Genomic DNA, 27,948 nt, shown 5'->3' with positions numbered 1-27,948 from the left:
GATCATGGACCCTGGATTGTTTATCTGTATCTAGTTGACTTTTGGATTTTCAATTTTTTTTGTGATTTCCCCATGGAGCAATGGTTTTCGATTTTAATTTTCCATTGGATTTACTTTTGTGGACTGTGACTTTGGACACCTTTCCTTTGCATTATGATTTGTGGTTTTGCATTATTTCACAGACCTGCTGTTTTTTTTTTTTTAAATTTCCATTATTGTTTGTTTATTTTTGATTCAATTTATGTTGCTTTTAATACATATTTTTTCTTCAAACTTCAATGTGTAGTATCATCTCATTGGTTTCATGTATATCATGATATGGGTTTTGACATTCACTGACACCCATTGGGTGTATGTGAGGGACATGTGTTCATTTCCAAACTTGCAATTGGGGTTCTATCATGTTTTTGCCATTTCTAAGTGGGTGGATGCAATACTCAGGTGGCTGTTTGGCATTTGGAGGCTGACCATAAGGGCCAGGGATCTACATTGTGGTGACATGTTCGCTGGGGGACATGAGTGGGGGCCTGGTGGATGGTGCCCCTGCACTGCTGGGGGGCGGGGGTGATGGGAGACATGAGTGGGGGCCTGGTGGAGGGTGCCCCTGGATGCTGGGGGGTGATGGTAGACATGAGTGGGGGCCTGGTGGAGGGTGCCGATGGATGCTGGGGGGTGGGGGTGGTGGTAGACATAAGTGGGGGCCTGGTGGAGGGTGCCCCTGGATGCTGGGGGGTGGGGGTGGTGGTAGACATGAGTGGGGGCCTGGTGGAGGCTGCCCCTGCACTGCTGCAGGGTGGGGGTGGTGGTAGACATGAGTGGGGGCCTGGTGGAGGCTGCCCCTGCACTGCTGGGGGGTGGGGGTGGTAGTAGACATGAGTGGGGGCCTGGTGGAGGCTGCCCCTGCACTGCTGGGGGGTGGGGGGTGGTAGACATGAGTGGGGGCCTGGTGGAGTCTGCCCCTGCACTGCTGGGGGGTGGGGCTGATGGGAGACATGAGTGGGGGCCTGGTGGAGGGTGCACCACAGTGCTGGGGGGTGGGGGTGGTGGGAGACATGAGTGGGGGCCTGGTAGAGGGTGCCCTTCACTGCTGGGGGGTGGGGGTGATGGGAGACATGAGTTGGACATGAGTGGGGGCCTGGTGGAGGGTGCCCCTGCACTGCTGGGGGGTGGGGGTGCTGTGAGACATGAGTGGGTGCCTGGTGGAGGGTGCACCACAGTGCTGGGGGGTGGGGGTGGTGGGAGACATAAGTGGGGGCCTGGTGGAGGGTGCCCTGCACTGCTGGGGTGTGGGGGTGCAGGGAGACATGAGTGGGGGCCTGGTGGAGGGTGCCCCTGGATGCTTGGGGGTGGGGGTGCTGGGAGACATGAGTGGGGGCCTGGCGGAGGCTGCCCCTGCACTGCTGTGGGGTGGGGGTGTTGGGAGACATGAGTTGGACATGAGTGGGGGCCTGGTGGTGGGTGCCCCTGCACTGCTGGGGTGTGGGGGTGCAGGGAGACATGAGTGGGGGCCTGGTGGAGGGTGCCCCTGGATGCTTGGGGGTGGGGGTGCTGGGAGACATGAGTGGGGGCCTGGTGGAGGGTGCCCCTGGATGCTGGGGGGTGGGGGTGATGGGGAACATGAGTTGGACATGAGTGGGGGCCTGGTGGAGGCTGCCCCTGCACTGCTGGGGGGTGGGGGTGGTAGTAGACATGAGTGGGGGCCTGGTGGAGGCGTCCCCTGCACTGCTGGGGGGTGGGGGTGGTGGGAGACATGAGTGGGGGCCTGGTGGAGGGTGCCCCTGGTGGCTGTGGGGTGGGGGTGGTGGTAGACATGAGTGGGGGCCTGGTGGAGGCTGCCCCTGGTGGCTGGGGGGTGGGGGTGGTGGTAGACATGAGTGTGGGCCTGGTGGAGGCTGCCCCTGCACTGCTGGGGGGTGGGGGTGGTGGTAGACATGAGTGGGGGCCTGGTGGAGGGTGCCTCTGGATGCTGGGGTGTGGGGGTGGTGGGAGACATGAGTGGGGGCCTGTTGGAGGCTGCCCCTGGTGGCTGGGGGGTGGGGGTGGTGGTAGACATGAGTGGGGGACTGGTGGAGGGTGCCCCTGCACTGCTGGGGGTGGGGTGGTGGTAGACATGAGTGGGGGCCTGGTGGAGGCTGCCCCTGCACTGCTGGGGGGTGGGGGTGCTGGGAGACATGAGTGGGGGACTGGTGGAGGGTGCCCCTGCACTGCTGGGGGTGGGGTGGTGGTAGACATGAGTGGGGGCCTGGTGGAGGCTGCCCCTGCACTGCTGGGGGGTGGGGGTGCTGGGAGACATGAGTGGGGGCCTGGTGGAGGGTGCACCACAGTGATGTGGGGTGGGGGTGGTGGGAGACATGAGTGGGGGCCTGGTGGAGGCTGCCCCTGCACTGCTGGGGGGTGGGGGTGATGGGAGACATGAGTTGGACATGAGTGGGGGCCTGGTGGAGGGTGCCCCTGCACTGCTGGTGGGTGGGGGTGCTGGGAGACATGAGTGGGGGCCTGGTGGAGGGTGCCCCTGGATGCTGGGGGGTGGGCTTGATGGGGGACATGAGTTGGACATGAGTGGGGGCCTGGTGTAGGTTGCCCCTGCACTGCTGGGGTGTGGGGGTTCTGGGCGACATGAGTGGGGGCCTGGTGGAGGGTGCCCCACAGTGCTGGTGGGTGGGGGTGCTGGGAGACATGTGTTGGTGATCAGTAGTGCAAGGTGACATGTGGGTTGGCTGGGGGCATGGCCATGGTGGATGGGTTGCCTGTGGGACATGAGCAGGGGTGCAGGGTAGTCCCCTGTGGTGTGGGCTGCCTGCAGGGGCCGTGGAGGGTGTAGAGGGAACACCTGGGAGGACCCACACGGCCAAATCACGTGTAGCACTCACCGGCACCACCGAAATACACCTACCCTGCTGAAATCATGTGTGAAACTTCCCGCGCATCCCGAAACACACGTACCCAGGCCAATCACGTGTGGAACTTCCCGCGCACCCAGAAGTACATATACCCAGGCCAATCGCGTGTGGAACTTCCCGCGCATCCCGAAACACACGTACCCAGGCCAATCGCGTGTGGAACTTCCCGCGCACCCCGAAGTACACGTACCCAGGCCAATCGCGTGTGGAACTTCCCGCGCATCCCGAAACACACGTACCCAGGCCAATGGCGTGTGGAACTTCCCGCGCACCCCGAAGTACACGTACCCAGGCCAATCGCGTGTGGAACTTCCCGTGCATCCCGAAACACGCGTACCCAGGCCAATCGCGTGTGGAACTTCCCGCGCACCCCGAAGTACACGTACCCAGGCCAATCGCGTGTGGAACTTCCCGCGCATCCCGAAACACACGCACACGCTATTTTTCACACAGCGGGTGTCCGTGTTTGTCGGTACCCCTTTGCACTTCATTTGTCCCAGAGGGCCACTGTATGGACCATTCGTCATGGCTGTATATGGGTGCTTTTTGTTGGCGCACATTTTGGCGCACATTTATTTCAGGCGCAGGGACGCTACCGCCTGCTTTCTTGTGGCGTACTTGTTTGGCCCTGTGCGCGTCTTTGACGTGCGCTGGTTTGCCCTATTCGATTCCATGAATACGGGTTGTAGGCGAGCGTGTGGGCGTTCCGCGCACTTGCCTCCTGTACTTCCCCCATGACGCCCATATTTTCACGCATTGTTCCCCATTCCGAGTGTTACGCCCCGTGTTCCGCCTACTTTTGTGATGTGCGCCGCGCTATGTGCGATTTCGCAGTGGCCGTGGCGCACGCTGTTGGATGACCTGTGCGCCAGCGTGCGCGTTGCACTTTTTCAGCACACATCCAATGTTTTTCTCGCGCACGGACTTCCATGAATCGATGTGCGCTGGTTTCCCTGCGATTTTCGCACTTGCACTGCGATTTTCGCACTTTTACTGCAAATCGCACGTTTTGGCACCTCTGCGCCGGAATTTTCGGCGCACATTAATTCCATGAATCGACCCCTAAATGTTCTCTTTACTTTCTCTTCTGTTATCATCTTCTCGATGTGTCACTTTATGTCCTGTGACATCCCCAGTCAGCTATTTCGTCCATCTTCTCTCGCTATTCAGGGATCTTCCCCCAAGAGACTGATGGCTCTTAGTGAATACATAAAGAAAGGTTTCTCAATGGATACTTTGCTTCAAAGACTGCTCGTGTTATTGGCATCATTACAGGTGTCTTACTTGTCACTATTTCCGATTCCCAACATATAGGCAATTTAGAGGTGGGACTTCCGGTAGAGGCTTTTGGCTCCTCCTCTACATTAATAAAACAGAACTTGCCATATTCTTAAATGTGTCCGGTTATTTGAACTCATAATTATTCTGGTGTAATCCCATCCATTACCATATGCACCTTCCAAAGGGCCATAAACACACATGGTAGCAGTGTGGATGGTTTGAGATCCAAGCAAGTTTGGCTCCAGTTTTGAATGATCAGGCATCCTCTGCCATTAGCTGGAAGATAGTGCAGTTTCCTATGGAGAGTGGCCGATAGAAATAAATTTGCAAGAAGAACCAAGACAGTGGGCAGGTCCCTCTCTGAAGAAATCCATGCTCTGTTTCCACGGGCGCTCTGCAGACGGAAGGCAAAGTGTTCAGATTGAAGGAGTCAATACAGAAGGTCTTGAGTTGTTTAACGGATGTAAGTAAACTAAGGGAAATGGCAATATAAAGGGACGGGATTGTGATATTTTGAGTAATGGGACATTTTGTGTAGATAGCGCCTATGCAATCTTATTCCAAGGGAGAGAGAAGTCTCAAACTTTAACGGGAGTATTAATAAAGGGAATACGCAGAGTCAGGACTGTGAAAGGTGACGTCTTAAACCCTGTATAGGGTAAAATAAGTGGAGGCATGAGAAGTATACCTCTTATTAAAAGCGATTATAAAAAAAGGGAAGGTGATCACAGCGGCTATTAATGTGTATTGTGTTATTGTTTTGAGTATTACTTGTGTGAAATTTTATGAAAAAACAAGCTGTGAAGGTTGGATGTAACGTTGTTTGAAGTCAAGGTGTAGGAAACGATTGGTACCAAAGAGGATTGAGCTGTGATTCATGTTGCTGGCTCATATTTGTTGTTTTTAAAGGTTGTGACTAGTTAAGCTTTGAGAGAGAGATTGAATTAATGATCTGGTAAGTATCGACAGTCAATTGCGACTTGTCATTATGGAGGACACTCCTCTCAAGCATCTCTGTAAAACACTACCAAAACATGCACCCAAGCTTAAACAGTGCGCTGCAGATTGGGTAAAGGGCACAGCTGATACAATATTTATGCCATGGCCACAAGGGGGATCATTGTCAAAATCGGTATTTCAATACATGACCACATACGTACTTGCTGCATAAATGGGGAAGATAGTAGAGAAAAGGCTGGCAGTTTTAGAACTTTGGAAAATGTACCAAGAGGAAAGAGAGAACCTGCCACCAGAGAAGTGGATGCTTAGTCAGCATAAGTGGAGGGCGTTGAGCCCTCACCTCCTCTTGCCGTGTCTGGGATTAAGAGTAAAACTACAGAAGAGATAGGATTTTATCCTTTAAAGGTACTGAAAGCAGGAGCAGGGTATAGTAACCCAATATATAAACACCCCACATACAGTAGTGACGACAGTCCAGAAGAGAGCAAAAGAAAGGAAGATGCGTGTACATCTATACAAGATAAGTAAGAAAGAGGTGAGATATCAAATATATCGACAGATCTAGATTGAGAAATTAAGAGATGGAAAGGAGAAAAGAACAGGGCTGACTAGGTAATGCTTGTATAGAACAAATGGATGGGAGGACAGATGTTACTCAAGTTAGATGGGAAAAGCCTCAAGGAGATTAGGTAGAAAGAAGAAACTGACGAGGAAGAATAGGACAGTGAACAAGAAAAGAGATTGAGAGAGGATGAGCAAGGAAGAAAAAGCAGGGTTTGAAGGGAACAGATGTATAGAGAATAAGAAAAGGATGAAAAACGGGCAGAGCAACAAAAGAAGTATGACAATAGACAGATAGAAGAAATGGATAGGAAGGAAGGAAAGAAAGAGAGAAGAAGAAGCACAGAGTGATGGATGGGTTACAAAGGAGAGAAGACAGCAAGTGAAAAGGGAGGACCAAAAGAAAGAAGATAGGGTAAGAAGGAATGCAAGGAAGGGAAGACGATGAGGAAATAAAACAGAATAGGAGGCAGCAAGGTATGGATGCTAGTCTCATTCATAAGGAAAGAATGAGGCTGAGCGAAGAGATACGATGGGATAGAATAAGAGAGATTCTCCCGATAAAGGAAATAACACCGGAAACCCTAGAGTGGCTCTTGAAGAAAGATATGATGCAGAAAATATTGGAGAAAGGATTGACAAGGTCTATCAGCAATTAAGGCAGAAGAGCGAGTATGGAACTCAGGGGAGCAGTAACTGGTCCCCGGTACTTCCATTATGAAATGAGGAGAAAAACATGTTCAGTGATGAATGCTGAGCGCTGTCTTTGAGCAGATTAAATTTAGATAGAGACGAAGTGATGATAGTCACACTAGCTGGGTACTAGCAATGTCAGATAAGGAAACAGTCAGGTCATGAGACAGAGAAGGTGTGTGTACCCCACCCCACCCCACCGGGAAGCCAACAGATGTACAAATAAGTAAGATGGTCAGATCTGGAACACCCTAAAGAAAGAACACCAGATCCCATGTCCTATCCTGAGCTTCCCTGAAGACAATTGTTTAGTGAGAAGGAGAGTCTCCACCAGATGTGTGTAGGTTATGGTTGTTACCAGCAAAAAGCCGAATAGGGACCATTACCCCTGTCATAGACTAGTGGGATCCGACTATGGAATGGGGTTCCCAATTCCCCTTGTTAGAAAAGAGGGGTGCAAGACCGCAATACATTCCATGGCCACAGATGGATAAGGCTAACTTAAAATTCAAACTGCCTAGTTTAAATTTGGGGGCTGGGTCAAGGATATACGAACTAGAGAAAATGACAAGAGGAAACACGCTGGCCATAGGAGACATAAAAGGTCTACTGGCAGCTATACTTGGGGAGAGAGCTGACAACATATGAAGGTGAGCAGGGTAGTGAACTCTTACTCCCAAGGGCCCTTTAAGACGGGGTAGCACTACACAGAGGCAGATGGGGATGCAAAAGTTACTCAAACATGAATAATCAGAACGACTCAGGAAGTTGGCAAATTGTTTTCTGTTTTAATATCAATTATCTATAACAGGGTAAACAGGCATGATCTGACGCCGCACAGCTTTATCTCCAAACATTTCATAAAAAACAGTCCTTTTATAAGGAACATTCATCATCACTGACATCCTGTTATGTGGCAAACTACTAAACTTATTAGTACCTGTGGTTGGCTCTCAGTGAAAATCTACACATAAGTTCTAAATAGCCATTGGTTATGATGGGTACCTAAATCAAGTGGGCATCAGAACCCACCCCCAATAACTGGTCATCTTTGTCATCACTAAATAAACCACAATAAATTGGTTCTTCAAATTATAGGGCTCTTCATTACACGCCCCAATATCATTGGTTTGGCACCCTTGCATCCCTCTAAAATATTCCACATGCTAGCAACACTCAGGCTGCCATCCCAGGTGCATGGAAGCTCGACATGATAATGCCTCCCCTCCAATTAACCCACTATCCATAAACACTCCTTCAGTCCATCAGACAGTTAGGCTTTTGAACTTGGCCTTGTAACTGTTGACTTTGTCTGGTAAATAAAGGGAGTATAGCTTCACTCTGTCTTTTAGTTTTGGCACAGCCCGACCCAGGCTATTTTGATCTCACCCATGTGACTTGAAGACCACTCTTTTCAAGTCTTTTGCAGCATTTAATTCTATTAAATGTTGTACTGCAAGTTGCTTCAAACAGAAGTGTGTTCCTTTCTCACGTTTGTTGTAGCCTTCTAGAAAGGCATCAATTTTACTGTGGTCTTATTTCCTTGGTTCTGGGCCAGGCCCATCTTCAATGAAACTGGCCATGCCTTCAATTTCCAACTGTGCCATTCATTTGAAAGTCTTTTTCTTGTTCATTGGGTTTCAGGCCTGCTAAAGTGCGTTTGTGGAATTATCCAGGTTATATACATTCCTATGTATATGCATTGGCGCATCGCCACAATCTAATTCACTATATAGCAAGCCTTATGAATTATTTTCCCTACTTGCTTTTTCAGCACTGTACACGTGTAAACTGATTTACATATTTTTTAACGTTTCTGTAGCATGAGCATCTTCATCTCGAGCCTGAAATGTTGCTCATCTGTAGTATCTGTTCTTCGTCCTTTTAGAGAATATTGTTACATTCCTTTTCTCCAGCCTCTAGATACGTCAACTCCTATTTCATATGACCTCACCAGGCTCCTTTCTTTGTTCAAATTCACATATTTTCCAATACTTCATCCAAAAGAACTCTGTCTCTGTGAATTTAGGTAGGGGTTCCTTAATGGATATGTTGTTTCGAACGTACTTTGCGATATCGGTACACTGACTGGAACTGCACATGTAGTCATCTCTGGTTCCAACATATAGGTAACATAGGGGCGATGCTTGGAGTGAGGATGTCTGACTGCACTTCTACACTATGCAAATGTGTCAGCACAAGACCTAGCGCATGATGGAGCACTATTTAATAATTGCAGGGCAGATGTTTGGAAGGCTCTCAGGGTACAGTATCCGGATACCTCAGGTATGGGTGCAATTATGACATGTAAAATGAAGGAAGATGAAGACCCCATTGCTTCCATTCAGGATATTCAGGAGAAAGAGCAGCTTGAAACTCTTGAACCGTGGGAAAAGACAGTGGCACTATTTTATCATATTTTGTGTCAGGGATTGCCATTACCAATTCAGAGACAAAAGAAGAAAAGAAAACATAGGGATGGAAGCAAAGCCATGGGCTGAAATAAAGTTAACCATTGTGCATCATTGTCGGTTATTACAAGAGAAGAACAAAAAGAAAGATGAGAACAGAAAAGTGGAGGAAGCTAAGTTAGTTAAGGACAAAAATTGTCTCAGTTAGCTGTAGAAGTAGCAGTATTTACAAGTGAAGAAGGAGTAGGAATGCAAGAAGCAATGGTTATGCCTTAGGTGAATAATGCACACCCGATGAATCAGAGTGGGTATGGGTTCTGGCTCCAAGGAGGTGTAGGTTTTAGAGGAAGGGGGAGGTGGATTTCAGAACACCCTTAGGTGAATTTTCCCAAGGTGGATTTAAGAACACTCAGAATGGGGGTCAGAATGCTCAAGGAGGATATAACCAAGGAGGGTTTGCCAGAGGGCCACCCCCAGTATGTTGGACTTGTGGAATGCAAGGACATATTGCGCACGTATGTAGGAGCCAAGGGAATGCACAACAGAACAGACAGTCTTTAAGAGGGGGCATAGTTTATCCACCACCATACAGTACACAAACACGAGAGCAGTTTGCCCAGGATCACACATCTCATCAGGGACAAGCGCCGCAAGTACTGCAAGCTCAACAGCAGGGACCGGTGCAAATGCATCCACCGCAAGGACAGTCGCAACAAGCAGCTATGCAAACATAACATACACATACAAGGCACATACTGACACCTAGGATGGGGGTGTCACTGTGGTAAAGGAAATACTTTTATGGAGATGGAGATGAGTTTATACCCTCAATAGGACAGCTCACAGGGTGACTTGATGTATCTGTGACACCAGACCCCCAAGAGGAACCATGGGTCTATGTGACGGTAGGGGGGAAATCTTTTTCTTGTAGACACTGGGGCGAAGCACTCTTGTATATGGAAGGGAAAATATCCAATGTCTGGTATTGCCATGAATGCTCAAGGGTTCTCTGGAGCTAGGAATTTATTTCCTTTTAATGATGAATTGCATGTTTCCATAGGGGAATGTGACATGTCTGTCCCCTTGGTATGTTCACGACAGGCGCCAGTTAACATCTTAGGAAGAGATTTGATGACGAAACTCAACATGACAATTTCATTTACTGATCAGGGAATAATGTGTTGCACTCTAGGAATACACTATTTAAATGTAGGAGAGTTCATACAGGGAAAATTGATCTACGATGAGTCCCAGTAGATCGGGAAGTCTTCCTGTATGGGGTGAGCATTTTTATTAATATGGCTAGCTGGGCTAGTCAGGAAGAGTGCAAGGATACCCAATGAGTTCTTATTTAGACCACAAATCCCTATGGATGAGGAAAGTGGACAGACTATTCCTATAGAACTGGAAGCAGCTATACTATGAGGAGAAATAACAATGCTTGAAGGGGTAGATGACAAGGGTAGATCATGGAGAACTGCGATACCTCTTGAAAAGGGATTTAGATTGACTGATATAACAGATGAAGATATGTTCAGAGAAGAACATATTTATGATGAGCTGGTATTTATATGAGCCTTACACATTGGATTAAGATTAAAAAAGAGAAATCCCACATTGAATGGTGATAATGTGGCAGCAACCTGCATTCTTTCAGGAAGACCAGAAAAGGTACCCAGTGATCGTTGGACTATGGTCCCTATCCCCTAGATCTATTGAAAGGATCATGGGAGGTTAAAATAAAATTCAAGCCAGGAGCAATTTGACCCTAAGCAAAACAGTACCCTATGTCCTGAGAAGCTGATGAGGGCATAGTCCAGACTATTTCAGCACTGATGAATCAGGGATTTCTAGTACCATTGGAATCTCTGTGCAACACTGCGGTGTATCAGATTAAAAAATCTAAAGGGGGTTGTGGAGATTTATCCAGGATTTATGCCCTCTTAATCCTATTGTAGAAGCAAAGATTCCTTTATTGCTAATCCTGCGACAAAATTGTGTAGTATCCCAGTTGAAGCTAAGTATTTCATGGTGATCGATTTAAAAAATGTGTTTTTCTCGATCCCATTCCATAAGGACTCACAAGACCTCACTTCCTTTATGTTTAGACAAGAGACTAAAGCATAATCATTTACCTCAAAGCTATTATGAGACCCCATCAATCTTTACCATGTTGCTACAGATGGATCTTGGTAATTATTAACTCAAAAGTTCAACAATTCACTACGTAGATGACATATTTATTTGCAGTATAGCAGAGGATGAATGCAGACAGGACTCTGTTCACTTAATGACTATTAGCAGACAAAGGATACAAAGTGGACAAGGAGAAACTACAGTATTTTTAGGAACAAATATTGTACATAGGTCAGTTGAATTCACATCAAGAAAAGACAGTAACACCTGAAAGAGCTGAGGCTATTATGAAAATGCCAAATCCAAACAGTGAGACAAAAGCAGCAGTTTTTGGGCTTATAGAATTACTGATGGGCCTGGGTTTTTGATTACAGCATGCATGCCAAGCCACTTTTGCAAGCGTTAAAGAAAGCACAAGTTGGAAAGGAAATGATAGAATGGACCGGAGAAATTGAGGAAGGATTTGAGGAGTTAAAAAGAGCAATTTGTACAGGTCCAGTTTTAGGGATTCCCAACAATAACAAGGAATTATATGTGTTTACACAAACAAATGGGGCAGTAATGACAGCAGTACTCAACAAAGGACAAAGTTGGGGTATAAGCCTTTGGCATACTACAGTGGGATTCGAGACCCAGTTATGAGAGGACATTTTCCATGCAAACAATCTTTGGCTGCTGCCGTATTTGCAATTGACAAGTCCACAAGTATTGTTATGGGCTGTTCCATGGCTCTATGTGGTACATGCCTTATTTGCCATTTTAGAGAAAATCAATGGGGCATTGATGTCCCAAAGACCTTCAGCGTATGAAGTAATGATTTACAATCCAGCAATTAAAATTGTAAGGTGTAAAATGGTGAACCCAGCAACATTTGTAGCTGAACCTGTAGAAGAAGGTGATCATGTGCAAGATTGTACAAACTATGTTGCATTCTTTGATATACCTTGTGTGAAAGAAAATGCGTTGGTGTGGAGGGGAAATTCTCTTTATATATAGTTTATATAGACCAAACTAGTTGGGAGAGGCATTCAGGCTCTGCAGTTGTAAGACACAGATTAAATGGTGAATTTAAGGTAGTGGTGGGTGCAAGACTACCATCTCACTTTTCAACGCAAGCAGAAGAATTAGTAGCACTTAATGTTGTCCTCAAGAAACATTAAAGGCATGAAGTGACAGAGTACTGTGACTTCGCCTATGTGACATCAACTGTACATGCAGGGCTGTCACGTTGGAAAAGGAGGCGCTATCTCTACACAGAGGGCACTCCAGTGCAACATGCTTCCTTATTGGATAGGCTCATTTAGGCACTACAACTCCCAGTGGCCATAGCGGTCATAAAATGTGCAGCACATACTAAATGAACAGACTTTATTTCTCACAGAAACGAAGCCGCAGACTTAGAAGCCAAAACAGTTGCATATTCTCCAGACATGTTCGAGTTTTGATACTAAAGATGCTAAAGAATTTTTGACTAGAAGCATGCTAGTATGAGAGGGGGATTAATATGCTGTTGATTACACAACTAATAGAAATCTTGGGTAGAGCCCCACTAGAGGAGCAAGAACTATGGAAAAATAGGGGGTGTTCCTTATCCCCCACAGAAGCATTATGGCGGGAGTAAAGCACTGGAAATCCAGTGATGCAAGCAGCATTATTGAAAGTCACACTTCAGCAACTGGATTACCCTGCACACATAACCAGAGAACAACTTGCTGCCAGAATTGCAGAAGACTGGTTTGTTCCTAATCTGCTGGAACACGTTGCACAGTTCATGGTGAATTGTATCTTGTCAAAGGTTTACTGCTGGGCATACACTGAGAAAATTCAGAGGCGTAATACCTCAAATGAATGGTCCGTTTCAACATCTACCTATCGATTACATCAATACACTGTAAACATGCAATGGATACAGGTAGCTATTTGTGTTGATGTGCCCCTTCACTAGGTGGATCGAATCTGGTCCATGTACACACTCTGATGCCACTTGCATAGTAAGGTTTCCAGTGCGTAAAGTCTTCTCATGGTGGGGTGTGTGCAAAGTACTAAGATCCGATAATGGGCTTCATTTTGTCAATTAGTTATTCGAACAATTATTGAGCATAAAGCGTAAGTTCTCTTCTGCTTATCACCCAAAAGCAAACAGGCTATTTTAGAGACTCAACAACCTCTACAAGGAGAGTTTTCCCAAGATCAAATTGACTTTAAAGAAGTGATGACTATATTGCCTACCCCTAGCCTTATATTCCCTTCAGAATCAGCCAGGTTCTGACCACCATCTCAACCCTCATGAGTCAGTGACCAGGTGTCGCCTCTATCTAGCGTAAGGAGTGATTCCCAGAGTGTAGAGAAGACTCTAGGTGATGAGATGCACACATATTTGACATGTATTACTACCAGTGTTTCTTTCATTTCAGATCAAGTCAAGCATCGGAGGGAGGGGTCAAGGAACACACAAGAGAACAATCCAGTGACCAATGCAAGTGAACTATTGCCACCACCAAAGTTATGTTGGTGATTTAGTTTTTATTAAAAATATTACTCAAGGTGGCACAAACCTAGATTCAATGGCCCCTTTAGTGTTCTGCAGTTAAGGTATCAGGAAGACGAGCTTGGCTGCGTTTAGCTGATGTAAAAATATATGAAGGCGACACCCTCCCTCATGCAGGTTCTGACCCAGAAGCAAGACAAGAAGAATTTCCACATGTGCAGACTCGATCGATGAACAAGAAGGACGATAAAAAGGGCCAGTGATTAGCACATATTTCGTTTGGACTGGAATTCACTGGACACTCCTTATATATTTTGGCAGGAAGTGCATAGACTTGCAGATAAATTCCAGCGGCTGAAACAAATTTTTAGAAATGTGTTGAAGTATTAAATATTGGATCAGTATTATGCCTAAAGGTCAGTTCCTGATTAGAAATTGGAAAAAAGATCAGTATCCAGATTAATTTTGTGTAGAATATCATTTACAATTGGTAAATACATGATACCTGTTGACAGTGACACACATCGGCTTGTGGTTGCTATCTTTGATTTTATACTTGCCTTACCCTGCTGTTGTCCAAAGAGACCTCAATATTCATACCTTTTTACAGGATCCCAAAAATGGTCCAGTGATAAGACTCCTGATCACTATAATTGAACATACTGGGCAGTTACAAATGTAAAAGATTTTAATATTTGTATTAAAAATGATTTGTGAGGAGGATAATGTGATTATATAGAGAGAACACAAGTTCAGCAAGTGTTAAGATGGCACACCAAATGTTTATCCAGACTTTTATGCTTGATATGCATGTGCATGTGTATTCTTTCTTTTTGTATCTTACATTTCAAGGTTGTTATTATCCAAATGGTCCTATTGAAGAAAGAACTCCTATGATTTTTCCTACTTTGAGTACAAATTATGACAATATCTTTGATCTCAATGGGCATGTTAGACAAGATAAAAGTGATGTGGATGAAGATAACCAAGGGATAAATTCCTATCTAGATAATTCAGCGCACCTGGGGAATAATATGTGGTATCAACACATGAAAAAGGTAGGGAGAGAGCGTCTGATGAGAATTGCTATATCTGCTCACTCATCCCCTATCCCATGAATACAGAAAAGACTTTCATTTCAAAGGTGTCGTCAGCATCCAATGCAAAGTACCTGTCATCTTGCAGCATATACTGCGATGGTGAACATGATTTGTTTCCTTAACAGGATGACTATATTAAGACTACTCCAATGGAGATGGAGCCTGGATGTTCAGACTAGATGCTTGTGTATCCTGCTGCAGGACAAGATAAGGTGATCATTGAGGAAATGAAGAGGATGAACTGTTCTGATATGACAGACAAAGCTTTGATGCCTGGATGCTTGGAACGATCACAGCTGCTAATCTACGGACAAGTGAACACGACTACAATTGGGAAGATGGAATGATGTCCTGCACAGCACATACGCTGAGAATGGAATCGATACGGGGAATACAGAAAGTGAATGATGAGTGTCTGAAGTCTTGGGCCAAGTATTCCAAATCACTGACATGAGTGGAAGACAAATCAGGCCCAGTGGCTGTAGTCTCATTGATTAATGCGAAAATGTGTTTCCAGAGTCATGGAAAGAATCACGTTGGACATAATAAGGGTGTAAAACCACAATTGATGTTCCAGGAATGAGAAATTGGGCCTGCGGATCTAGAGCATATTTTAAATTGCCCAGGAATTGGGGTGGAGTGTGTTCATCCATATCCTAGCATTGCTGATTCCTCAGAGCGATTTAAACATTGATGAGTTCCCAAAGGTGGATGATCATTTGAGAAAAAGATCACTTGAACTCTGACAGATGTAAAGATAATTATTTCTCATCAAAATCAATAATGGTTGATGGAGCCATTCCTGATCAATACAAGTTGTTCAACAAGACTGCTATGATAACATCTATATTTATTCCTGCACTTCAAACAGCAGTGAATGCCAAATGGCTACAAATCATCAGGTGTGAGCTTCTGCAGACAATCCAATGCTACTATAAAAGGATTAAATGCCATAAAAGAAGAGCGGAGGGCCATAAGGTTGATGACCTTCCAGAATAGGTATGTCCTTGAAATTACCACCGCAATGGAAGGATACGTTTTTGCCAAATTTGGGCCATCATGTTGCAAATTCATGCCTTCTCACAACAGTGAGAATGGGACCTTGCCGGATGCTACATCAATGTTAACAGACCTGCATACAAAGATGAAGGAAGAGGCAGATGGCATTGAAGATGACAATTGGTTTGCATTTTTGATTCCTCATTGGGTGGCAAATCAATTCAAGTTTATTGGAGCAATACTGGTGCTGATCATATTTGGATTATGAATAATTGGGATAATTATTGCACAATGTAAGAAAACAGCAAAGAAAGTAGTAATGAAGATCATAATTGATGCCAAGGATGAGCCAAAAACCAAAGAGCTAACCGACGCCGTCAGGGATTACATAAAGGCAAGCATTGTAGCACCTAAAGGAACAAAGTTCTGGTATCCAAAGGATGATAAAAGGTACGTGGGCCTTTGGGTCTACTGTACCGCAAATGGAAAATGTAGTTGCATGACCTGGTTGTGAATGAACACATTAAAGCAACGGGCACCCTGAGGGGCGTTATGCAAATATGGACACCCAAGAAAAAACATTAAGAGAAGATACAAAGACGCAGAAAAACTTGAGGAGGTGGTCGAGGACTCGACCAGAGGAGGGAATGTAGAGGAGCAGCTGTACATCTGCAGGAGATCCCACCCCCAGCCTCCCCTTTATTTGAGACATGCGACCGTACCGTATTTGACACCAGCCATCATGTCAATACCACAGCAAGTGTTTGGAAGAAGATACCCATTAAGAATACCTTATTGAATGTACTCCCCGAAGTGCCGACAAACTACAGGAGGAACTTCCTGAAGGAATATGAGAAGGAGCAAAGAAGAGGAACCTAGTGGTGTCATAAAAAATGTGCATGACAACTCAATATACTGGCTGAAGAGTATTTATGGATTCTAGTGGGCTAATGGTGAAGTAAGGATCAAGTGAACCCTCAAATGTAAAACATTATTACACCTGCACAAAGTGCTGAAGAAAACAACCATTCAATAAATGTACAGATGCTGAAACACGAGGTAGATTATGCCACTTGCAGGAAGAGCCACTGAGTATCGAAGGTCTGGGCTGCTCCTCTCCACTGCTGTGTGAAGCATCACACTATCAATGAGGCTTTGTTTCTTGTTGCTGCAGACCAGACTCATGAAAAAGCAAGATGTGGTAAGATACGTGTGGAAGAGAATATTTATTCATGAAAAAAGGAAGAAACCATTTATACTTTAAAACAGAATTGCAAAAACAGATTTGTGCTTTTAAGTCAGGTTTTCTTCCAATAGCCAGACACACTTGTGTGTGTCCGAATTGTGCTACATGCCAGCACCGGCTCAATGCCTGATTAGCATTGAGCTGCAGTGTTTTTTACAGGCACCTCATGGGCCTTCCAAAATGTTTGCTGCTTTCAACAGCCAGGCACCCCGTGTGCCTTGTAATCCATCCCCTGCAACAAAATTGGGCAGGGCTTCTTTCTCTACCCAATCAGGGGATCCAAAGGCTTCAGACGGCCCCTCATCAAAGGCCTGGATACCCACAGACATACAACTCTGACTATGATCGGACCCCCTGGACAGAATACTTGACTGCTATCACTGCAACTGCTCCAAGTGCTGCCATGAGCCCTGCAGTCATGAAAGTGAGCTTGATGCCCTCCAACACTAACTCTCCTGAAGCCTCTTCTGTACTCCATACTTGCCTTATCTAACTTCACTCCTTCACTGCATTTTCAACTCTTATATGTTTACTTGTGCACCATCTGCTCTTGCATTGTTTGCTGCCCCCATTTTGAAAATCGAATTTGGGTGTTTTGCTTCACTTGTGCACCATCTGCTTTTTGCATTGTTTGCTGCCTCCATTTTCTCAAAATCGAGTTTGAGTGTGTATAGTTTATACATCACTGTAACACATATCCAATGTAATTCTATTTCATCTGTGTGTCTCTTATTCTCTCAGTCGCATTCCACTAGGCCACTTAGTGAGTTTAGCCACAACTGTGTGGTGCTGCCTCTCCTCCAGCATTCCTTGGCTAATCCTCTACCTTCCTATGGCTCTCTCCATCTCTCCCATGTTCTCTAACTGCTTCACTATCACCTATCCCCATCTCTCTGCAGGAAGAAGCACAAAAGAAGACATCCTGAGTGCAAACCATGGACTTCGTACTGCAGACACCTATGTCGGTGCATCCTCTAGAGAGATTTTCCTTCATATCTTTTTCTCTGTCCCCTCGCCTGATCTTTGGACCCCATCTCATCTCCACACTCTCCCCTTCCACACACTCCTCTATTAACAGTGGCACCAAATGGGAAATCCTCTTGGCTGGATTCACCTGGTCTCGTTGCTTCATTAAGGTCTATCAAACTGGCACCATCCTGGTTCAAGGTCATCAACCCAACCTCCTTCTCTTTGACCGAATCCTACCTTCTCTCATTAACTTCTTTACTTGACCTGCATCTCCCCCTCCTCTGAGTGGTGTACCACCCCTCTGTACCCCGCCTCAGAAAACCTTCAAAAGCACTGACCACCTCCACCTGATGACTCTTAATGGACGCTCTCCCAACAAACACTCTTCTGACATCTGTCTCCTTTTTGAAGACATTGACTGCGACATTCTCGCTTTTACTGAGACTTGATTCAATGCCAGCTCAGTCGCTGCCTTTGACTCCCTCCTCCCTTACGGCTTCAACATCATCTCCAATCCTCAACCTTACCACGCTGGTGGGGGGTTGCCTTAATCTTCCCTGAGTGGGTTCCTGCTTCCATCTTAACTACCCAGCCCTACTCCTGTTTTGAAAGCCTGGTCTGTAAGGTGGTCACCTCTCCCACCACCACCCTGACCATTGCTACCATCTACTGGCCTCCAGGCACCACTTCCCTATTACCCTTTGACTGGGCTGACTTCTGCTCTTCCTTACTTTCATTCACCTCTAACCTTCTCCACCTGGGTGACTTTAACATTCAACTGGACTCCCCTGGCCCTGAATCATCTCTATTCCCTGACCTCTGCACTTCGCTGTTCCTCTCCATTCTCCCTTTTGGGTCAAGCCACATAGCTGGACACTTTTGATGCCCTCATTCACTCTGACCCCTTCACCAATAGTTACCCCTATCTCCTAGTCAGACCACTCTCTCCTCATATCTTGGGCCCATTGGCCCACTGAGCACCTCCGCAAGATCCCACCAACCACATTCACTAACGTTCACCAAATGTAACGAGTGACTGCGGCAGCCTTTGCCTCCAACTTCATCCCCTCACCTCTAACTCTACCTCTAACACTGCCCTCAGCAGCTACATCTTTCCATCACCAACACTCTTGACATTCTTGTCCCAATCATGAGGAACAGTCTGAAACCTACCTCTAAACACTGAACGAGCAGACCTGAAATGTAATTGCAGGGTAGCAGTACAGAAGTGGCTTACTTCAGACTCATCCTCTGACAAACTGGCATGTTGCCTGCTCCAAAGGCAATACAGACTCGACACCCATGCAAAGAAAAGAGCCCATATCCAGGCACGGGTCTCCGGCGCTTTGAATAACTCGGCTGAACTTTTCCAAATCTGCACGGAACTAGCCAACCCCCCTCAGTCTCCTCCTCCCCTTCTCCTTCCCAGGCCCTCTGCAATACATTGGCCTCACACTTTGCCACAAAAACTCAGGACATTCTGACCTCCCTTTCTACACTCCCTCCCATCCCACTCCCATCCTACGAGACTCCCACCCCCGACTCCTCCTTCTCTCAATGTCACTCCTGAAGAAGTTACTAGATCTATCCACTCCATTAACGTCTCTTCTAAACAGTTCTCCCCTTGTTCATCCAGACCCATCAAGGATAACATTGGCTCTCTTGACCCTGCTCTTGCTGATTTCTGCAATCACTCTTTTTGTCACTGGATCCTTCTCCTTCCCCCTCAAGAACTCCCTTGTGTGCACACTCCTGAAAAAAAAACATCCTTTGACCCTACCAGCCCTGCCAGCCATTGCCTTATCTCCATCAGCCCCTTCCTGGGGAAGCTGCTTGAGAAGCTGGCTTTGTCCCAACTTAACTTTCACAGTGAACTTGTTGATGGCCTCCACGACCATCAATCTGGATTCCGAGCATCCAGAGGCACGGAAACTGCTCTTCTGAACAGCCATGAAGAACTGCTCGCATTTCTGGACTCCAATTCTCCAGCTGTCCTCATCCTTCTTGATATCTCTTCTGAGTTTGGCACAGTAAACCATTCTATCTTCATACAAAGGCTCTGTGATACACTTGGTATCTCGGAACGGGCACTGCAGCGGCTTTCCTCTTTCCTCACTAACAGCTCCTCCCAAGTCATCTTTGGCCCCTTCTCCTCTCCTACTTCCATCTCCACCTGTGGTGTCCCCCAGGGCTCTATACTCTCTCCCTGGCTCTTCAACATCTACTTTGCTCTCCTTGCACACCTCATCTCCTCCTTCTCCTCCAACTTCCAGTGTTACACAGATGACACACAGCTCTTCTTCAGACACCACTATGAACCTTTTGCACCCTCATCCCTTACTGCCTATCTGCCATCCAATCCTGGTGCACCTCCAATGATCTCTGCCTCAGCGCCTGTAAATCTCTGATCCTTCTCATTGGGACCTCTGCTGCCTCCTCCTTCCCCGCACTCTGGCCTTCCTCCTTGGGCTCTTCCACTTTGCCTTCAGCTGAAGCTAGAATCCTTGGAGTCTTCTTCGACACCTCTCTCTCCTTCCATCCCCACACTCAGGACATTGCAAAGAAGTCCAACTACCAGCTCTTTCTTCTAAAAGGAATTTTACCTTTTCTTACTTTCCTCTCAGAGGCTCAACGTGACTCAAGTCCTGGTTATCTCCAGACTTGATTACTGTAACAGCCTCCTCCTGAACCTTCCCTCTTCAACCCTGCGACCCCTCCAGCCTATCCAGAAAAGGGCAACAAGATTTATCCTTGGCCTTATTCCCAGGGACTACATCTCTCCTGCACTAAACAGGCTTTGCTGGCTCCCGGTTGTTGCACAGATTAAATTTAAATCCCTCTGCATCATCCACAAGGCTTTCTGGGCCCGGGGACCACACTATCTTCAACTTTATCTGACCACTCTCCTTCTACACCACTTCTTTCCTCTGGCACAACTCTCTGTATAAAGCATTTTTCCAAACAGAGGGCAGGGGGCACTCACTTTCCTTGGCAGGCTCCCTCCGCTGGAATAGCCTCCTCCTCCCTCTGCGCCTTCAGCAGGATCTCCCCAAAGTCTGGAAGCTCCTTAAGATCTTCCTCTTTTCCACCTATTTCCCACTGTCTCTCCTCTGCTAATCCCACAGTTGCTGAATCTGTGTTCTTAGCCCTTATGCATCCTCTGAGTCTTGACCTCCCATATCAATTCTTCCCGGCTCCAGTCTATCCACAGCACTTAGCATTGCACACCCTCTGCTCTGGAGGCTTGCACTTACACCTCCCATGGCCCAGGCCGTGTAGCACTCAACATTCCTAGCACTATGTTATGGCTCTCCCTTGAGTTCGGACCCTTCTGCACTTACCAACTCTTCCCTCTTCCTTTCTGTACTTGCACGTTCTGAATACTCAGAAGGCATAGTAGGTTTGTCCCTCCCCATCTGTTCTTAAATATTGTGTTGTAATGTATTTCCCTCCCTGTCCTGTGGGCGCTTTGAAACAGTATTGTCTTATTGTATAAGCGCCTTAAAAAGCAAACAAGTCATCACAGAAGCTAGCTATGAATAGTACATAGAATGCAGGCAAAAATGCCATTTTACAGAAAGTGGACATTGGTATCATGAATTAAGTAGGCCAAAAACCATGAAGCAGGAATGGAAAACTGTTTTGCAGCAAAAATGATAGGCTCATGGAGCTGCGTGGTGAGGCTACCTGGCCTAAATTCAAGATGCTAGAATGCGAGGTCAGCTATCTCCTCTGAAGGACAAGTGTGCTTAGGATAAACCTTCTCACATTAAGGTGCAAGAAAGAACACAAAGGATGCCAAATTTTAAATTATTTAGAGCATTTAAATGCTGCAAAATGGACCAAATCGTGGTCTCCTGTCATGTTAGCTAAGAATGATAATAGAGTTTAAACTTAGAGTTCCAGATACGATAGCGAGTGCCCTCACTCCTGTGTAATCTCAAAGACAAGGACTCCCTGCAAGACCAAGTACCAAGACAATTCCATGGCAGAAGGCATGAGTGATGGATGAGAGATTCTGGGCTCATTGGGTGGTGAGGTAGTATCTAAACAGGTACTTCCCTGTTCTTCCAAAACCATCAAGGACCACATTGACCTGCTCGCTCCTGCCTTGGCCAATTTCTACAATCACTCTTTCGCCACTGAAACCTTCCCTTCCCCTCTGAAGCACGCCCTTGTGCACCCCCTTCTTAAGAAATCTTTTGCTGATCTCTCCTGTATGGACAACTATCGCCTGATCACCATTACTCCTTTCCTCGGCAAACTCCTGAAAATGCTGGCCATCTCCCAGCTTAACCTTCAAACTGAATCTGTTGGTTGTCTCCATGACTATCAGTCTGCTTTCAGAGTGGCCAGAAGCATGGAAACTGCTCTCCTGAACATACCCGAAGACCTGTTCTTGAACCTCGATTCTAACCTTCCTTCTCTCCTCATCCTGCTCGATCCTTCCCTCTGCTTTCGATACGGTCAAACATGTCATCCTGCTCAACGGGCTCCGTGATGACCTTGGTATCAACAATCAGGCCTGGCCTGGCTGACTTCCTTTCTAATTGATCAACCCTACCAAGTCCAACTGGTGTCCTTCCTCTCCTCTATCTCTGACTGTGGTGTTCCTTTGGGGCCGTATATTTCTCCCTGGCTGTCCAACCAATGCCTGGCACTCTTGCCCACTGCATATCTGCCCTCTGTTTCAACTTCCAGTGCTATGCGGATGATGCTCAGCTCTCCTTCAGGCTCCCCTCAGCTGCCTCTACTCCTTCTCTCATTCCAGACTGTCTTTCTGCAATTCAGGAGTGGTGTGCTGCCAATGATCTTTGACAGTAAGACTGAGATTTTCCTATTCAGAACACCATCTCCCTCCTTTCCTCTCACTCCCTGACAGTTTGCCCTTTTCCTACCTGTGGTCATATTCGACTCCACACTCTCCTTCTCTCCACACATCTCTGACTCAAACTACTAGGTGCAACTCATCAGAGGTATTTTTTCCTTCCTCACTTTCCACCAGAAGCTCACTGTCTCCAGAGCTCTAGTTCTGTCTAGGCTGGATTACTGCAACATCTTCTTTCAAAATCTTCCTGCCTCTACTCTGATCTCTACAACCCACCCAAACAGGACTGCAAGACTTGTCCTTGGCCTCAAGCCCAGGGATCGTATCTCTCCAGCTCTGAAATTCTTTCACTGGCTCCCAGTGGTAGCAAGGATCAAGTTCAAGACACTTTTCTCCCCCACCTCCAACTCTCTGAGGGTCAGTCGCTTTTCCAAGATAAGAGTTTGGTGCAGATCTCTTTCTTTGGCTGGGCCCTCCCTCTGGAAAAGCCTCCATGCCTCTCAAGCTTGAGCAGAACCATCTCTGGTTCTGGAAGCAACTCAAAACCTTTCTCTTTGCTTCTGCCTTCTCTCTTCATCACTGATCACCTGCCGGTTCCATGCACTGGTCACCCTCTGAGTTCGGGACCATGTCCCTGCCTGTACAACTGCAATCCTGCACTGCCTCTGGGTTCCCCTGCACTTGTGGTCTGTGTCTGTAACCCTACAGTCCCCTCCCCTGTACTTATTTGCCACCCGCTGCCTGTACTTATGAGAATCCACACTTGCCACATGCTCGCTGCACTCTTTTTTTTCTCTTTTTTGTCCCATACTTCTCGATCATCCACCTACCCTCAGCATTCTCCCATCCCCCTCCCTGCTCTTGCACAATCTGAATGACACAAGGTCTAGTAATATCATTATTTTGTCCTCCTTTTAGTTACACCTCCTTGTCTTGTCGCGCCTCGAAACACTTGTATCCGGCGCAGTATAAATGCCATGTATCATAATGTATCATATCCTTGCACCTGGGTCTGGGTTTACATGCTGCTAAATTAACTGAATGTTCCAGACATGGCACAGGCGTGCCAAGCTATTTTATTAGTCCGTATAACAAAGGACCATATAGTTTGAAAACCAATATGTGTATCTAACATTTGTGAAATGGCATTTGGGATGTTCAGGGTGTTTGAACTTCGGCACTTCATATGCATCAGTAAGAACCTATTCAGACACTGTATTCTTAAACCACTCTTATATCGGGCCACATCTGAATAGCTCAGGGGCAATGTGTTCACCTTGGAAGCAAGACGACGTGGAGCATCACTGGTTGGATGCCTGTGTCCACGCTTAGAACCATCTGGGATTAAGCGTGTTATAAATAACCTATCAAATATCACCAAGGTACATTATTAAGTCTTTGGATTTCTATCACCATTCTGCCCACACAGTGTTTTCATGGGACTTGATGTTCTATCCACTGACATCTGGTTACACACTGGAGTTGCATGCATTTCACTATCTCAAACTCATAGGCCTTTCATTAGTCCTAGAATGCCCCAATTGGAGCTCTATCTGGGGTAGGTGCTCTTCTGAAGGGAACTGCGTTGCTAACTGTCTGCTCATCAATTGAATCATTAGACCACTGACTCCACAGACAGGGGGTCACCCTCGTCACTCACTGGGTTCACTGGATTGTGGTTCTAGTGGTAGGATAACAACATATATAATACATTTTTTGTTATGTCCCCCATAGTTGACACCCGCCATTGCCTTCCTTCCTCAACCATGTCGTCATGATGAGGCTGGTCCAGAGACAATTATCTAGGACCCTCTTTTTGTTGCCGAAACTTGACAGAGGACACAGAAATATTACAATTGGAAACATTAGTCATTAGGATTAAGAATTAGCTTGATTATGGTTCTTATCAATTCATGAACCTTAGAAATTGAAGACAATTTTTGTTTTGTCTCTGTGTTCTACTTTTTTCAAATTTTGTCTGAAAGATGTTAATTTTTTTGTTAGCATACTCAAAGTTAATGTCACATTTACATGTTTGGAAGGCACCAGTTGGCCCTAGGAGCCAAACGTAGCTTCTGGTAGCTGCTGCTTTCAAACTAACCAGACTCTACTAGGCTAGAAGCAGGAGCTAAATAGCTCCCAGCTCCCATCAATTTCGAGCCCTGCCATTGCCACCTTCAATTTATAGGAGGATAGCTCACGGGCAAGGCGCTCGTCTTGGAAACAAGATGACACAGAGCAATCCAGGTTCGATCCCTGGGTCTGAGCTTAGAAACCTCTGGGTATTAAGCGCTTTATAAATAACTAATTATAATGGCTTCATATTTAGCTTCTTACTGAAAAAGTTCCTTTGCATCAGCTATTCTGACACTACTTTTAAAAAGGCCTGCACTGTACCCCTCGTTTTCCGCTAGATATTGAATGATTGCATTACCTTCTGCAGCTGACAAATGTTGGAGCATTTTTTTACCTCCAATCTTTTTCAATTTCTGGAAGAACAGTCTCTTCTACAATCCTGTCAGGCCAAGGTTTGGCCCACATACGGCAATTACATTGTTCTTGTTGCCGCAGTAGATAACAGTGACATTTGCCAGAGAGGGAAAACTATCAGAACACTGTTCTTATTAGGTCTTCTGTCCATCGTCGACACCCTCAACCACCACGTTTTTGCTTTCCATCTTCATTCTTGTGGAGTTGCTGGCATTGCTTTACATTGGCTTACCTCTTTTCTATTAGCGAGGCAACTAGCTGTCTCACCTGCTCCTTTTTCTTCCACATTTCATCCTCTTCCCTGCGTGTGCCTCAGGGTTTTTCTCTATCCCTCTCATTGTTTCTAGCTTACCATCCACCTCAGATTTAAATAATCCATTGCGTTTTTTTGTTTATATTTATTGTTACTGTGCTGACAACACCTAGTTGCTGTTATGGTCTGCTGGCAACTTGACCACCACATCGGCCTATATTCAGGATTGTCTTGCTTTTTTTGGCCAATGTCCTCCAGTGGCCTACATTGAATGGGGACAGACCCAATTGTCTTATATTTGGTGGAGAAACAAGGATCCCTTCCAAGCCTCTTGCCCACAAACTTCCCTACTGCTACAGAATATTGGTCTAAGAGTTGAGCAGGAACTCACTCGAGACCCTGGGACAAGAGGCTTTTTGCTGCATCTTTCAGCAGAAGGTTTTACAACAAATATTTCGCTACTGGGACCGCACCTGTTGTAAAACCCTTTTTACTGCTAAAGTACAGCCCCAGCTGGACGATTGTAACGTGGTGAACTTGGCGCTCCGTACCTACTGCATTCATGTCCACCTCTGAACATAGTGCCCACATCTCCACGTCTTTGCGATCTGCACTGGCATCCCATTAAAACTGCATATTTCTTTTAAGCTGGGAAGTCTGGCCCATCCAGGTTTTTACCAGTCCACACCAAGATTTGTTATCATGCTTGGTGCCATCAGCTAGAACTCTTAGCTGTGCGACCTCCTCACTTCCCTGAAGTTCCCAATATAAGCAAACAGTTCTGGGTGGAAGATCCATCTCAACCCTTTCCCCTTCACTGCTGAATTCTCTTCTTTGATCGTTGGGCACAAACCTCAGTTTACATTCCTACAGCCATTCTTTTAAAGCCTGTTTAGTTTTTTTTTCTTGCTCACACCCTAATTATACTCTGCCCACGCCCTAATTATACTCTTACATGGTGGTATCCACTTCTTTTTCTTCCTAGCCCCAAGAAACCCACCTATGAATCTAACATAACGTATTTCCTTTCTTACCTTTCCATTTTGAGTTTTGGGAGCTGTGGGATGCACTACTGAGATGGAGATGTTAAACATATACACCTAAAATAAGGTGTGTGAATGGGTGGCGGGGAGGGCGGGTGGGGGGCAGGTGAGTGAGGGTGAAGCCGCTTCAGGTGCACACAACATTTGAACAAGCGGATTGGCCACGTGCCAACTACTCCTTAGGGCACGCCCAACTCAGAGCAGCTACTAAACATCCACTAGGGAGATGGCTGGCGACTGCAATTCCTTTTGGGGTAGGGTGGAGCAATGGTAATGATTGCTTTCCTGGAACACCAAAATTAATGTGCACTGTATTGGAATCATACACAAATGTCGACCTGGGAACTGCGACGGCCAAAAATTCCGACTTTTTTTTATTTCTTTATATATATATATATATATATATGTGTGGGGGGTTAAGTGTATAATATTAATATGGGGGGGCTGTGGGGCGTCTCCCCCCGCATATATATGTGGTGTAAAGGGTTAAAAAAAAAGTTGTACTTTTCGGCCGTCACAGTGATCACATAGATCCCACTGTATTTAGATACATAACAGAAGACAAGGTGGCAACAATGGGAAGGGTAATGCCTATGATACCTGGGACCCAAGTCCCACAGTGGATTGCCCGACTGTCATCCAGTAAGCATCTGTTATTGACATTCAATGACAGGAGGAGCAATTTAAAGCGTAGAGTGAATGTGCATGCAGAGAAAAGCAAATTACATTCAAGGGCATATTGGCGGTGGCGGAAACCAGGATTACAAGAGACACAAGTGTGTGCTGGCTTCTCATCAATGCTGTAATTAAGTACCAATTCACAAGAGTAGAGATTAATGTGTTGGCTGACGGTGGGACGTGTGGGGTTTAGTATAACCTGGCAAAGAGAAGAAAAGTGTGGGAGCCCTGGAAAAACTGTACCCACCTACCAACAGAGTGGGCACATGAGAAACAAAAAACACCAATATAATAGTGGAACAATCCGTAACTTTCACAAAGCATTCCCTGCGCGTGTCACAGCGTGTAGGACTACCCCCAGCTGAATGGGGAGGGTAAATGGGAGTTGAACTTCGAATCGTCTCACGACAAGAAGGTTGCAATTTCAAACAGGCATTTGTCTTGTTGAGGTGCACATCAGGTTCAAAACTCAGGTCTCCAATGTGCCGCATTTGTACTTGGAAGGCTATTGAACCCACCACCACTGACGCAACAGAGTGATGGGTTCCTGAATGCCTCTGTGCTTGAAAGGATGCCCACATCATACTATCTTCCCTCTGTGTGCCTGAGTCCAGGCCATTGCTTTGAGGTGTGCGTGCTTGCACCGCAAAGAAATGGCATGTAGCCACTGAGTAATGAAATGATAAACAGAATTGTGCAAAACTGTGTGTGAAAAACATCGAAAGTACATTTGGGCCAAAATAGTGTTGAGATGCTTGAGCGACATAAAACATGTCTGTACAGACAATGCTTTCAGATACTGTATGGGGCAAGTCTCGAAAATTAAGTCCTGAAAGAATTTGTTTTTACCAGAAAAAAACCCAAACAAAAAACATGTGTACACCTGTTTTGTTACATAAAATCATCAAAGGA

This window comes from Ambystoma mexicanum, chromosome 10 (assembly GCF_040938575.1).
Source record: "Ambystoma mexicanum isolate Mex_15411 chromosome 10, UKY_AmexF1_1, whole genome shotgun sequence".
Taxonomy (NCBI): Eukaryota; Metazoa; Chordata; class Amphibia; order Caudata; family Ambystomatidae; genus Ambystoma; species Ambystoma mexicanum.
This window is presented reverse-complemented; position numbering follows the sequence as displayed.